The 14,014-nt window shown below is 48.3% G+C and overlaps 1 protein-coding gene across 2 annotated transcripts in view; it reads right to left on the bottom strand.

The window, feature by feature from the left end:
- The window catches only part of GFRA4 (GDNF family receptor alpha 4), a 575,713-nt gene that overhangs the window by 277,739 nt on the left and 283,960 nt on the right, over positions 1 to 14,014 (bottom strand). The gene's annotated exons all lie outside the window — the stretch shown is intronic.

The raw sequence follows: 14,014 nt of genomic DNA, 5'->3' as shown, positions 1-14,014 counted from the left end.
ATACATCTGTACTGAGCAGTGTAACTGTGAATGCAGCTCTTAAAGGATAATGCATTCTCACTAGAAAGCTGCAGCACCATTTGTCTGACTCTCTGCCTCTCGTTTACTTTCCTTCTTACTCTTCTCCTCTCCCCATCCTCCATCTATAGACTTCAAAAGGCAGCTGTAATCTGATCCCTCAGTGAACTGTCAGTCCATACATGTCTGAGAGCCGGCTGCCCTCTTCTGATGAGGCATGGTCTCGGCTTTTATAACATCTCCGGTTGTTGAGTGATCCATAAGTAGTTAGTAAAAAACTGTTTCTAAACTGCTTGCCCAAAAATTGGGAGAAAAGGAGGTGATTTTCTTTTTAGAAACAGCGCCTCTCTGGTCACTTGGTTGTGTTTGGTATTACACCACAGCTTTATTGACTTCAATGGTGCTCCGCTGCAGTATCATGGCACAATCTGCGGATGGTCATGTATGAAGAGCAATGATTTTGCTTCTGATGCCTCTGTACAAATGGAGTACATCGCGGGCGCACAGACGTCGCCGTAATAATGAGCCAACTTTGGCCACGGCAGAGGGTCTTCTTTGTGCTGCCTCTTCACAACACACCCTAGATATGCCTTGTTATAGATATCTTCGGTACATGCCTCCGTCTCTCCATTATTCGCAGGCGCGCAGGACCCCGGTTATGTACGGAGTCAATAAGTGGCGTTATTTACCAGGAGGATTATATAACGGGGGCTCAGTGGACAGCACTGTGTGCGTGGGTTTCCTCCGGGTTCTCCGGTTTCCTCCCACATTCCAAAGACATACTGATAGGGAATCTAGATTGTGAGCCCCAATGGGGACAGCGATGATAATGTCTGTAAAGCGCTGGGGAATTAATGGCTCTATATAAATGAGCAAAATAAATAAAATAAACGATAGGATCAGTCAGGCATTTTCATATGGGTCTCGGGGTTTCCTGAAGACAACGCTTTCTATCGTGTGTATGATTGGGATCAGCACCATGGACAGCGGCAGGAAACAAACTTCAAGGTTAAGGGGCTTTACACCTAGCGCTAGCAATATCGCCAAAGCGTCACCGATCGCTACATGTCATACTTACCTCCGACCGCTCCCCGCTGTCTGTCGCTGATCGCGCAAGCGCCATTTCTCGTCAGGCGCTTCCTGCTGGTGCCGACGAGCGACGCGTGGACGCGGGCGGGAGGACGTCATGATCGCCGCGTCTGAAAGGTAACGACCGCCGACCGCTGCTGCATCGCTGTGAGGTCTGCCTGTGTGGCAGCTCACTAGCGACCATTTAGCGATGCACCAGCGATCCTGACCGGGTCGTGTCGTTGTCAGGATCGCTGGTGCATCACTAACTGTAAAGGGGCCTTAAGGTCTGAGCGGGAAGAGCCGATCTACCGCCAACGACAATAGGTGCAAGGAGCAAGGTGTGAATTGTCACCAGTGATCACGACACCTGACGTCACAGAGCTCATATGTAGGGTCCTGAAATATGAAATATCAGGCAGAAAAAGACTGGGCGAGACAACGCAAGAAGCCGAAAATACACAAGGTGATCAGTGCAAATCTGCGACTGATTCCTGCACAAGAATAAAGCTCTCTGAAATTAGGAAAGTGGATGGAGTTTCCATACTGCCAGTGATGTGCTACATGCACCTGCACAGGAGGCGGTCTTCAGCCTCTGCTGCGCCTCACACTAGCATCCATAGTTCTACTGTGCCTCACATTGGAATCTGCCTTACCCTGGTGCTTCACACTGGTATCTACAGCCTCTCCTGCCCCCACACTGGTATCTGCTACTCCTGTGCCTCACATTGGTATCTGCTACTCCTGTGCCTCACGTTGGTATCTGCTACTTCTGTGCATCACACTGGTATCTGCTACTCCTGTGCCTCATGCTGGTATCTGCTACTCCTGTGCCTCACGTTGGTATCTGCTACTTCTGTGCATCACACTGGTATCTGCTACTCCTGTGCCTCATGCTGGTATCTGCTACTCCTGTGCCTCACGTTGGTATCTGCTACTTCTGTGCATCACACTGGTATCTGCTACTCCTGTGCCTCATGCTGGTATCTGCTACTCATGTGCCTCACGCTGGTATCTGCTACTCCTGTGCCTCACGTTGGTATCTGCTACTTCTGTGCCTCACACTGGTATCTGCTACTCCTGTGCCTCACACTGGTATCTGATAGTCCTGTGCCTCACACTGGTATCTACAGCCTCTCCTGCCCCCCACACTGGTATCTGCTACTCCTGTGCCTCACACTGGTATCTGTTACTCCTGTGCCTCACACTGGTATATGCTACTCCTGTGCCTCACACTGGTATCTGCTACTCCTGTGCCTCACACTGGTATCTACAGCCTCTCCTGCCCCCCACACTGGTATCTGCTACTCCTGTGCCTCACACTGGTATCTGATATTCCTGTGCCTCACACTGGTATCTGCTACTCCTGTGCCTCACACTGGTATCTGCTACTCCTGTGCCTCACACTGGTATCTGCTACTCCTGTGCCTCACACTGGTATCTGCTACTCCTGTGCCTCACGCTGGTATCTGCTACTCCTGTGCCTCACGTTGGTATCTGCTACTTCTGTGCATCACACTGGTATCTGCTACTCCTGTGCCTCACACTGGTATCTGATAGTCCTGTGCCTCACACTGGTATCTACAGCCTCTCCTGCCCCCCACACTGGTATCTGCTACTCCTGTGCCTCACACTGGTATCTGTTACTCCTGTGCCTCACACTGGTATATGCTACTCCTGTGCCTCACACTGGTATCTGCTACTCCTGTGCCTCACACTGGTATCTACAGCCTCTCCTGCCCCCCACACTGGTATCTGCTACTCCTGTGCCTCACGCTGGTATCTGATATTCCTGTGCCTCACACTGGTATCTGCTACTCCTGTGCCTCACACTGGTATCTGCTACTCCTGTGCCTCACACTGCTATCTGATACTCCTGTGCCTCACACTGGTATCTGATACTCCTGTGCCTCACACTGGTATCTGATACTCCTGTGCCTCACACTGGTATCTGATACTCCTGTGCCTCACACTGGTATCTGATACTCCTGTGCCTCACACTGGTATCTGCTACTCCTGTGCCTCACACTGGTATCTGCTACTCCTGTGCCTCACGCTGGTATCTGCTACTCCTGTGCCTCACGTTGGTATCTGCTACTTCTGTGCATCACACTGGTATCTGCTACTCCTGTGCCTCACACTGGTATCTGATAGTCCTGTGCCTCACACTGGTATCTACAGCCTCTCCTGCCCCCCACACTGGTATCTGCTACTCCTGTGCCTCACACTGGTATCTGTTACTCCTGTGCCTCACACTGGTATATGCTACTCCTGTGCCTCACACTGGTATCTGCTACTCCTGTGCCTCACACTGGTATCTACAGCCTCTCCTGCCCCCCACACTGGTATCTGCTACTCCTGTGCCTCACGCTGGTATCTGATATTCCTGTGCCTCACACTGGTATCTGCTACTCCTGTGCCTCACACTGGTATCTGCTACTCCTGTGCCTCACACTGGTATCTGCTACTCCTGTGCCTCACACTGGTATCTGCTACTCCTGTGCCTCACGCTGGTATCTGCTACTCCTGTGCCTCACGTTGGTATCTGCTACTTCTGTGCATCACACTGGTATCTGCTACTCCTGTGCCTCACACTGGTATCTGATAGTCCTGTGCCTCACACTGGTATCTACAGCCTCTCCTGCCCCCCACACTGGTATCTGCTACTCCTGTGCCTCACACTGGTATCTGTTACTCCTGTGCCTCACACTGGTATATGCTACTCCTGTGCCTCACACTGGTATCTGCTACTCCTGTGCCTCACACTGGTATCTACAGCCTCTCCTGCCCCCCACACTGGTATCTGCTACTCCTGTGCCTCACGCTGGTATCTGATATTCCTGTGCCTCACACTGGTATCTGCTACTCCTGTGCCTCACACTGGTATCTGCTACTCCTGTGCCTCACACTGGTATCTGCTACTCCTGTGCCTCACACTGGTATCTGCTACTCCTGTGCCTCACGCTGGTATCTGCTACTCCTGTGCCTCACGTTGGTATCTGCTACTTCTGTGCATCACACTGGTATCTGCTACTCCTGTGCCTCACACTGGTATCTGATAGTCCTGTGCCTCACACTGGTATCTACAGCCTCTCCTGCCCCCCACACTGGTATCTGCTACTCCTGTGCCTCACACTGGTATCTGTTACTCCTGTGCCTCACACTGGTATATGCTACTCCTGTGCCTCACACTGGTATCTGCTACTCCTGTGCCTCACACTGGTATCTACAGCCTCTCCTGCCCCCCACACTGGTATCTGCTACTCCTGTGCCTCACGCTGGTATCTGATATTCCTGTGCATCACACTGGTATCTGCTACTCCTGTGCCTCACACTGGTATCTGCTACTCCTGTGCCTCACACTGGTATCTGCTACTCCTGTGCCTCACACTGGTATCTGCTACTCCTGTGCCTCACGCTGGTATCTGCTACTCCTGTGCCTCACGTTGGTATCTGCTACTTCTGTGCATCACACTGGTATCTGCTACTCCTGTGCCTCACACTGGTATCTGATAGTCCTGTGCCTCACACTGGTATCTACAGCCTTTCCTGCCCCCCACACTGGTATCTGCTACTCCTGTGCCTCACACTGGTATCTGTTACTCCTGTGCCTCACACTGGTATATGCTACTCCTGTGCCTCACACTGGTATCTGCTACTCCTGTGCCTCACACTGGTATCTACAGCCTCTCCTGCCCCCCACACTGGTATCTGCTACTCCTGTGCCTCACGCTGGTATCTGATATTCCTGTGCCTCACACTGGTATCTGCTACTCCTGTGCCTCACACTGGTATCTGCTACTCCTGTGCCTCACACTGCTATCTGATACTCCTGTGCCTCACACTGGTATCTGATACTCCTGTGCCTCACACTGGTATCTGATACTCCTGTGCCTCACACTGGTATCTGCTACTCGTGTGCCTCACACTTGTATCTGCTACTCCTGTGCCTCACACTGGTATCTGCTACTCCTGTGCCTCACACTGGTATCTGTTACTCCTGTGCCTCACACTGGTATATGCTACTCCTGTGCCTCACACTGGTATCTGCTACTCCTGTGCCTCACACTGGTATCTACAGCCTCTCCTGCCCCCCACACTGGTATCTGCTACTCCTGTGCCTCACGCTGGTATCTGATATTCCTGTGCCTCACACTGGTATCTGCTACTCCTGTGCCTCACACTGGTATCTGCTACTCCTGTGCCTCACACTGCTATCTGATACTCCTGTGCCTCACACTGGTATCTGCTACTCCTGTGCCTCACACTGGTATCTGATACTCCTGTGCCTCACACTGGTATCTGATATTCCTGTGCCTCACACTGGTATCTGATACTCCTGTGCCTCACACTGGTATCTGATACTCCTGTGCCTCACACTGGTATCTGCTACTCCTGTGCCTCACACTGGTATCTGCTACTCCTGTGGCTCACACTGGTATCTGCTATTCCTGTGCCTCACACTGGTATCTGCTACTCCTGTGCCTCACACTGGTATCTGCTACTCGTGTGCCTCACACTTGTATCTGCTACTCCTGTGCCTCACACTGAGATCTGTTACTCCTGTGCCAGTGAAGTGCTTCTTGCATTATTCCAATTTGGTAAATTTAATTTTGTAGCAAAACATCGACGATGACATATGGCGAGAAACACTGGAAAAAAAGGGAATTCATCATTTCATTCTTCACTTTTGGAGCTTCGCTGTACAGAAAAGTCACGTCAAGAGCTCGAGGATGCGTAAGTGCACGAATAACTAGATATAGAATAGCGAGGAGGGATTTATATACTGTACAGACCAAAGAAAAATAGGCTGTCTTCTGAAAATCAGCTTCTTTCTAGTGTTTCACTCACGAGATTAATTGTGATACTTCAGTCCTTACGAATACGGATTCTTTGCATTGGGTTGGGTGGATCTTCCTCCCGTTTCCTTCATTAATTGATATGATCCAAGTACAGTAGTGCTTGAAAGTTTGTGAACCCTTCAGAATTTTCCATATTTCTGCGTAAATTTGACCTAAAACTACATCCGATTTTTACACAATTCCTAAAAGTAAATGAAGAACCAAATCTAACAAAGGAGTCAAAAATATTCGACTTTCTCATATTGCTTTTGAGGAAAATGATCTAATAATGGCAAGGAAACGTTTTTGGTAATTGTTGATTATTCCTGCACATCAGATGGAGGAATTTTAGCCTATTCCTCCCTACAAATCAGCTTCACCTCTGTTATGTTGGTGATTTTCTGTATGAACTATTTACAAAACTGCTATCATTGTGGACCAGATCTTACTAAAAACCTGATAGTCAGGGCTGGCGACATATCCACAAATGTCTGGATAGATGTACAGATTTGTCTACCACCTTTATGATATTTCCACCCCTACTATTCTAGAAATTGCTTCTGACCTGTCTCAGTTCCATCGCCGGTCCATGTATTTTTCTTCCTGGTTGCTAGCTTTTTCTGGTAAACCAGCGCACACCTGTGATGTCACAATCCAGCTCAGGTGGCTGCAGTGTGCCTGAGTATTCATGTGATACTGCACTCAGCCTAACCACAAGACAAACCCAGCATTGTATCGATGGGCAACTGTATCAAAGTGTTTATCTGCCAGCTTGACTTTTGCTGTTCTAAGGTGCGTTCCACATTTTTGGCCCTGATATAAAGGACGCTCGTCGGCCAATTCAGGTCTGCTGTTCCTATTCCGTCCTTAGCTAAATGCACGGGATTCATATAGCTTATACGGGTAGCTAAACTGCTATACTGGGGGTCCAATAAGAAGACTGTAGGTTGAATCTGTGTTTTATTGAACGTGTTGGTATATTGAAGTGCGGTGAAACTACAAGCAAAACATACAATACAATCAATCAGTATGGGTACATAAAAATGCATAATATAGATTATACAGATTACCTGTGCTAATAGCTAACCAGGGGAGAACTAACTAAGGAAGGTGATCTAGGACAGGGATAAATGAGGGAAGCGTGATTACGTACCGACGATGCTGACACAAGGGGAGGTAGAGAAATGAGATGTCCACATGAAGCAGGCTTGACAGAAAATGGCAGACTGGACAGAAAAAGGGGGCTGGAATAGACTATGGTACCTTGTGAATTGGAGGAAAAACAAAAACGAAAGTGATATCAAATAACACTGCAGTTATTACTTTGGCCACTAGATGGAACTAAGAACACTAAACATTAACTATGGAAAAACTGAGCATTGTATACATGCAGTAATCATTGTATGTTATCAAACTAGACAGTTAAGGTTGTGAATTATGTCGGAGACAGAACAGTTCCAAGGTGCTATCTGCACACTCAGCTCTGCCACATATCCAGCTATACTCATGCTCACTGTTCCACCTGGCCTATCGAATTCTGCTGCATCAATGCCTCCGGTCTGTGCTCCTCTTCGTCACCTCAACAGGTAAGCAATAACAAATTGCATTAAAGACCCCGCATTTTTTAGTAGTAGAAATGAGATACATTCGATGAACGGAGCATAAATAATGGACGATGGGGTTTTTGTCGATTTTTTTTTCATAGCTTGGTCAGCTCAAGCCCCCTAAGAACAGGTATGAAACCGACGTCTATGGGTTTCTATCACTCCCGGATGTATGCGGAAATCATTACCGTAAAATGTTCCCAACTTCCAGCCTCACATTCGGAATAATGAATGCTTCCGTCGCATCTATTGTGGAAGTAAATCAGTGAGTTCTGTATGGGGAATTCGCAGTGGCTCAGCTTGTTATATTGAGGGCTGCTCTGGACCCATCCATTGGGACATCATTGTACACCAAGCAGAGCCGGTTCTGCGAGACGACACAAAGCAATGCAATATCTCCCGTCCTTCCGCAGAGCAAACAATTCGCCATATGTTTCAGAACAGCTGATAAGGCTCGACATTTTATAATGACGCTTGCCCTTGAAGTTTTAATTTTTCCTGGAGTGCGCCGAGCCTACGGGAAAGGAAACCGAAGCTCCGAACGCCACCGGAGCGCTCCTCCTGAATAACCTCTTCACTATAAACGGCTGCGCTCTCCAGACTTTACAAACTGCCGGGAAAATAAGAACAATACGGGGTTTTTTTTATTTTAAGATTCAATTTAGATTGAGGCCGTCTATAAGACGTCGTCATAATGGGAAGATGATCCTTAATGGACTTCATGGACACAGACGACATCGAGGGGAGTACTGCTCTCAGGACCCCACTGTATGTGCCAGAATGGAGAACTGCTCATTAGCAGTGCCCCCTGCCGGTCCCAACGTGTCCCTGAGTCACAAGACGATCCATCTACAGTGGTCACACCAGAGTCCATATATGCCTAGACAAGGCTGCCCCTGGTGACCGCTGATGTCAGGGGGTCAGAGGACCTGCTACTTCTCTCGCCCGCTCTTCTATATGAAAACCTCTGGGTGAGTGTGCATGGGATTATGTATTGGCTTTTAAGGTCCCTTAGGGATCATGCACACAGTCATATTACAAGTGTTGCAAGGAGCCATAACAGGATAGTCATGGGGCTGTATAGGATTCATACTGTGTGGCACTGGCTTCACAAACTACTATGCATGATCCATTCACTGCCGTACAGTCTCCATACACTGCCGTACATAATCCATCCACTGCCGTACAGTCTCCATACACTGCCGTACATAATCCATACACTGCCATACAGGTTCCATTCACTGCCGTACAGCCTCAATATACTGCCATACATGATCCATACACTGCCGTACAGGATCCATACACTGCCGTACAGCCTCCATACACTGCCGTACAGTCTCCATACACTGCCATACAGGTTCCATTCACTGCCGTACAGGTTCCATACACTGCCGTACATAATCCATACACTGCCATACAGTCTCCATACACTGCCATACAGGCTCCATACACTGTCATACAGGCTCCATACAGGTTCCATTCACTGCCATACAGGCTCCATACACTGTCATACAGGTTCCATTCACTGCCGTACAGGTTCCATACACTGCCGTACATAATCCATACACTGCCATACAGTCTCCATACACTGCCATACAGGCTCCATACACTGTCATACAGGCTCCATACAGGTTCCATTCACTGCCATACAGGCTCCATACACTGTCATACAGGCTCCATACACTGCCATACAGGCTCCATACAGGTTCCATTCACTGCCATACAGGTTCCATACACTGCCGTACAGCCTCCATACACTGTCTTACAGGCTCCATACACTGCCATACAGGCTCCATACATTGCCATACAGGATCTATACCCTGTCTTACAGTCTCAATACACTGCCATACAGTCTCCATACACTGCCATACAATCTCCATACATTGCCATACAGTCTCCATACACTGCGGTACAGGCTCCATACACTGCCATGCAGGCTCCATACATTGCCATACAGGATCTATACCCTGTCTTACAGTCTCAATACACTGCCATGCAGGCTCCATACACTGCCATACAATCTCCATACATTGCCATACAGTCTCCATACACTGCGGTACAGGCTCCATACACTGCCATGCAGGCTCCATACACTGCCGTACAGTCTCCATACACTGCCGTATATGATCCATACACTGCATTACAGGCTCCATACACTGCAGTACAGCCTCCATACACTACCGTTCAGGATCCATACACTGCCACACCGGATCCATACACTGCCATACAGCCTCCATACACTGCTGTACAGGATCCATACACTGCCGTACATAATCCATACACTGCCATACAGCCTCCATACACTGCTGTACAGGATCCATACACTGCCGTACAACCTCGATATACTGCCATACAGGCTCCACACACTGTCTTACAGTCTCAATACACTGCCATATAGTCTCCATACACTGCCATACAACCTCCATACATTGCCATACAACCTCCATACACTGCATCCATTAAATAAAAGTCTGAACATGATGCCACACCACAGCCCCTTCTTCTGCACAGTGGATAGGGTCTCCTTAAAACAGACAGATCAAGAGATGTCCCTCAGTTTCAGTGAAGTTTCTCAAACAAGATTGATCCATTTGTTTCTGCAGATAAAGCATATCTGTAAAATACGAAACTTCTCTACTGCTCTCCTTAGACCTTGCATACATTAATATCACAGTTTAGCAGCTGATTTGCTCTGTGGATTCACAAAGAACCAGAAGATAAGCATCTTCTCCTTCAAGAAAGCGAGAAAAAGAATTATTTAAAACCTGCATTTCTGCAGTTGACAAAGAATTAGAAGCCAAGCAGCTTTTCCATCAAAAAAAGGGGACACGATAAATCTTTGAAACATCCACCCTCTTGGGAAATGTCCCTACTGCCCTTCCTGGGCCTTCCATACAGTAACGTCATAGCTGAACACATGATTTGCAGCTTTAACAGGAACTAGAAGCCAAAAAGCTTTCCCATCAAGAGAAGGGAACAAGATAAATCTTTAACACATCCATTACTGCGGACTTTAATATGAGAAGCTTCACTAGTGCCCTTCCTGAGCCTTCCACACAGTAGCATCAAAGCTGAGAAGATGATTTGCTCTATGGCTTGACAAGGAACTAGAAGCCAAACATCTTCTCCACCAACAAAAGGGATCAAGATAAATCTTTGAAACATCCATCTTGTTGGAGAAACTTCACTACTGTCCTTTCTGAGCCTTCCATACATTAAAATCAGAACTGAGCAGAAAATTTGCTCGGCAGGTTGATAAGGAACTAGAAGCCAAACATCTTGTCCATCAAGAAAAGGGACAAGATAAAACTTTGAGACATACTGTATATCACATGTGCATTTTCATATGAGAAGCTTCACTACTGCCCTTCCTGAGCCTTCCACCCAGAAACATCATAGATGAGCAGATGATTTGACAAGGAACTAGAAGCTAAGCAGCTTTTCTATTAATTAAAGGGGTCAAGAGAAATTAGCAAGACCTTATTGGATGGGACTTTTTAATAAGTCGTATGCACGGGCATCAAGTAGTAAGTGACTAGTCCACACGGGTGTGTGTCCAACAATACAAGCGTTCAAGGAGCAGAAAATGAAGACTCCTGACGACAATCAGCGCCTTGTGAGGATGTAAAACCGAGATGACTGTTTTTGTGTTGTAATGTAATTACCAAGATAAAGCTGCCGAGGAATCTGCTCATTAACCGGAACTTTACTGCCAATTAGAACCCCGGAGTATGTTCTGTTAGACGTGCGGCGTCTCGGAGGCCGCGGCCGATGTGGCCGTTGTGTAATGTGCTCCTGATATTGAGACAATCATCTCACTCATACTGGCCCCGGTGACCCCAAAAGGCCGGACATGCCTACAGTCACCGGGACGGGCGAAACATCACTGCTTGGGGGCTAATTATACCACTTTCCACTACTTTTCTATGCAGCGATGGAGTCTTACTTTTTTCTTCTTCTTTGTGATGAACCCATTTAGGATAACAGCCGACAAGAGTTCATTTAGGTGATATTTCCATCCCCCCCCCCAAACCACCAAGAAAAGACCAAAAATGAATTCTTAAAGGGGTTATCAAACATTAACATACCAATGTCCTTCCCTTACTATGGGTCATCAATAAACATACCGATGTCTGTTCCTTATGATAGGTCATCAATAATACACCGGTTGGGGTCTGACCCCTGGCACCCCACCAATCAGTGTAAGGAGAAAAATCAAAACAGCCCCATACACGGTGTAGTGGTCATTCTCGGTACTGCAGGTCAGATCACACTCCGTACAATGACAGCTGAGCTGCAGTACCACGTTTGGCCACTACAAAGTGTATGTCGCTGTGGTGCTCTAGCTCCATACCCCAGATATCAGCTGTGAGGGGCATCGGACCCCCACTAATCAGATAGATCTTTGACCTAAACAACCTTCCATCAATCCTTAATATACAGCAGAGATTTTGTAATCTCTTTACTCTAGGAATAATTTTAGCTCTTTGGAAACAAGTAATTTGCTTTACGCTCGCACCCTGACAGGTTGGCACGAGTGTGGGGTTGTGTCCCCTCTGTGCCACACACCAGACTACCCTGGAAGGGGCATGACTAAGCAGCTACCTTGGTGTTCACTGGAGCCTCTGGTGGTGAGGTCAGGCTTGTGCGGCAGGCAGCTGCCTCTCCAGGGTGGTGTGTGGCTGTGGCTGCTGATCCCACTGAGGGACTGGATACTGCGAGCAGGTACTGACAGGCACGACTGGTACTCTGACAGGCACGGCTGACACTTTGGCAGGACAGGTGGGCACAACGGAGGCACTGGCAGGCAGGCGGGCGGGCACGGATGAGGCACTGGCAGGCAGGAACTGACTCGGTAATGATAGGACAGAGACACGGACTAGGACGAGTAGGATATGAGAACAGGTAGGGGCTGTTCACACTGGAGGTGCAGGAACTGTACAGATGGGTAGGACAAGGATCCACAGGATACGGAATGGAAACTGAGCAGAACAGCAGGGTTACAGAGCAGAGAAGAACTGCAAGGAACGGAGCAGGGTAGAACCGCAAGGCTGCGGAGAGAAACTGCAGTTTGCAGCAAGAGGTTCTGCAGCAGCAGGTGCCACAGAGAAGGAAAGCAGAGCAGAACCGCAGGTATGTGTAGAGGAGCGGCAGCAACGTGCTCTGCAGCAGCAAGAACGAAGCAAGGCGGAACCACAGGGTATGCGGAGAGGAGCTGCAGCAAGAGGTTCTGCAGCAGCAGAATCACCAGAGTGCGGAGCACAGGCAGAGCAAGGAACCAGAGCAGGCAGACGGAGAGGACTCAAGGATAAACTTAGTAGGGAAAGGAGCCACCGACAAGGAGACTAACAGACAGAGGTATAGGACAGAGTTCAGACTAGGCCACGTACAGAGCAAGGCACAGAGACAGGAATAAGACAGACACAGGTATAGGATGGAGTTCAGACAAAGCAAGGTACGAGTCAGTGCACAGGAACAAGGACACAGACCAGGATATTCTGCCTCCTGGTGGGCGGAATGAGAAATGCACAAGGCACAGAGACAGGGATACAGAGACCAGGTGATACAGCCTCTTGGTGGGCAGAAAACAAGACACAAAGCACACAGAAACAGATCTGGGTATGATGCCCCCAGAGCAGGCAGAGACAGGACAGGACCTGGCAACTCAGCCGCAAGACACTAAGTAAAGGCGTTGCTCAGGCAGCTTCCACCGGGTGGAGCTGCCCTAAATACTAGAGGCCTCTTGGTAATTGGCTGGGAACGCCATAGGCAGGTGCACATTGATTCCATAATCCACACAGCCAGGAAGTATGCAGAGAGCAGGCAGGAGGCAAGAGGCATACAGCATGGAGCCGACAGCATAACTCACAGTATGGCCTGGAGCAGTAAAGCAGGTGGGGGATGGAAGGCCATGCAGTGATGCCGGCAGGGTTGTTACACTTTGCATCTGTTGAATGCTGAGAAAGGTGTAAACATATTTAAAGGGGTTATCCACCACTCAGACAACCCCTTCTCATTTACAATATTCTCCCAAAAAGAATAAAAAAAACCCTTATACTAAACTCCGGTGCCGGCGCCGTTCCAACGATGTCACGTGATGGTTTTGTGCCTTGTACCCAATCAGTGGCCATGTCACTCTCACTTCCTTTGGACAAAATGGGCATTCGCTGGAAGCTCTAACGGCTTCTGGTTGTCTGTTTCATTCATTCATTCATTTATGTCAGGGCTCACATGACATAAAAACGTCACTCAAGCCATGGGAGACCTGTCGTCGAAATCGTGGGAACGGCGCCAACCCGGCAGGCAAATATAAGGCATTTTTATCTTTTTTTGGGGGAGGGAATATTGTAATTGCTAAAGGGTTGTCCAAGCAGTGGACAACCCCTTCAAGACCACAGCGGACATGGCATTATTAATCCTACTATGAAGCTGATTTTATTTATCACCTTTGCACTTGGCTCTACATATCCCAAGATGACTGTT

This window comes from Dendrobates tinctorius, unplaced genomic scaffold, assembly GCF_039654945.1.
Source record: "Dendrobates tinctorius isolate UK_male_01 unplaced genomic scaffold, ASM3965494v1 ptg000095l, whole genome shotgun sequence".
NCBI classification, from domain to species: domain Eukaryota; kingdom Metazoa; phylum Chordata; class Amphibia; order Anura; family Dendrobatidae; genus Dendrobates; species Dendrobates tinctorius.
Note: the sequence above shows the minus strand (reverse complement) of the source record. Positions and strands in the feature narration are given on the sequence as shown.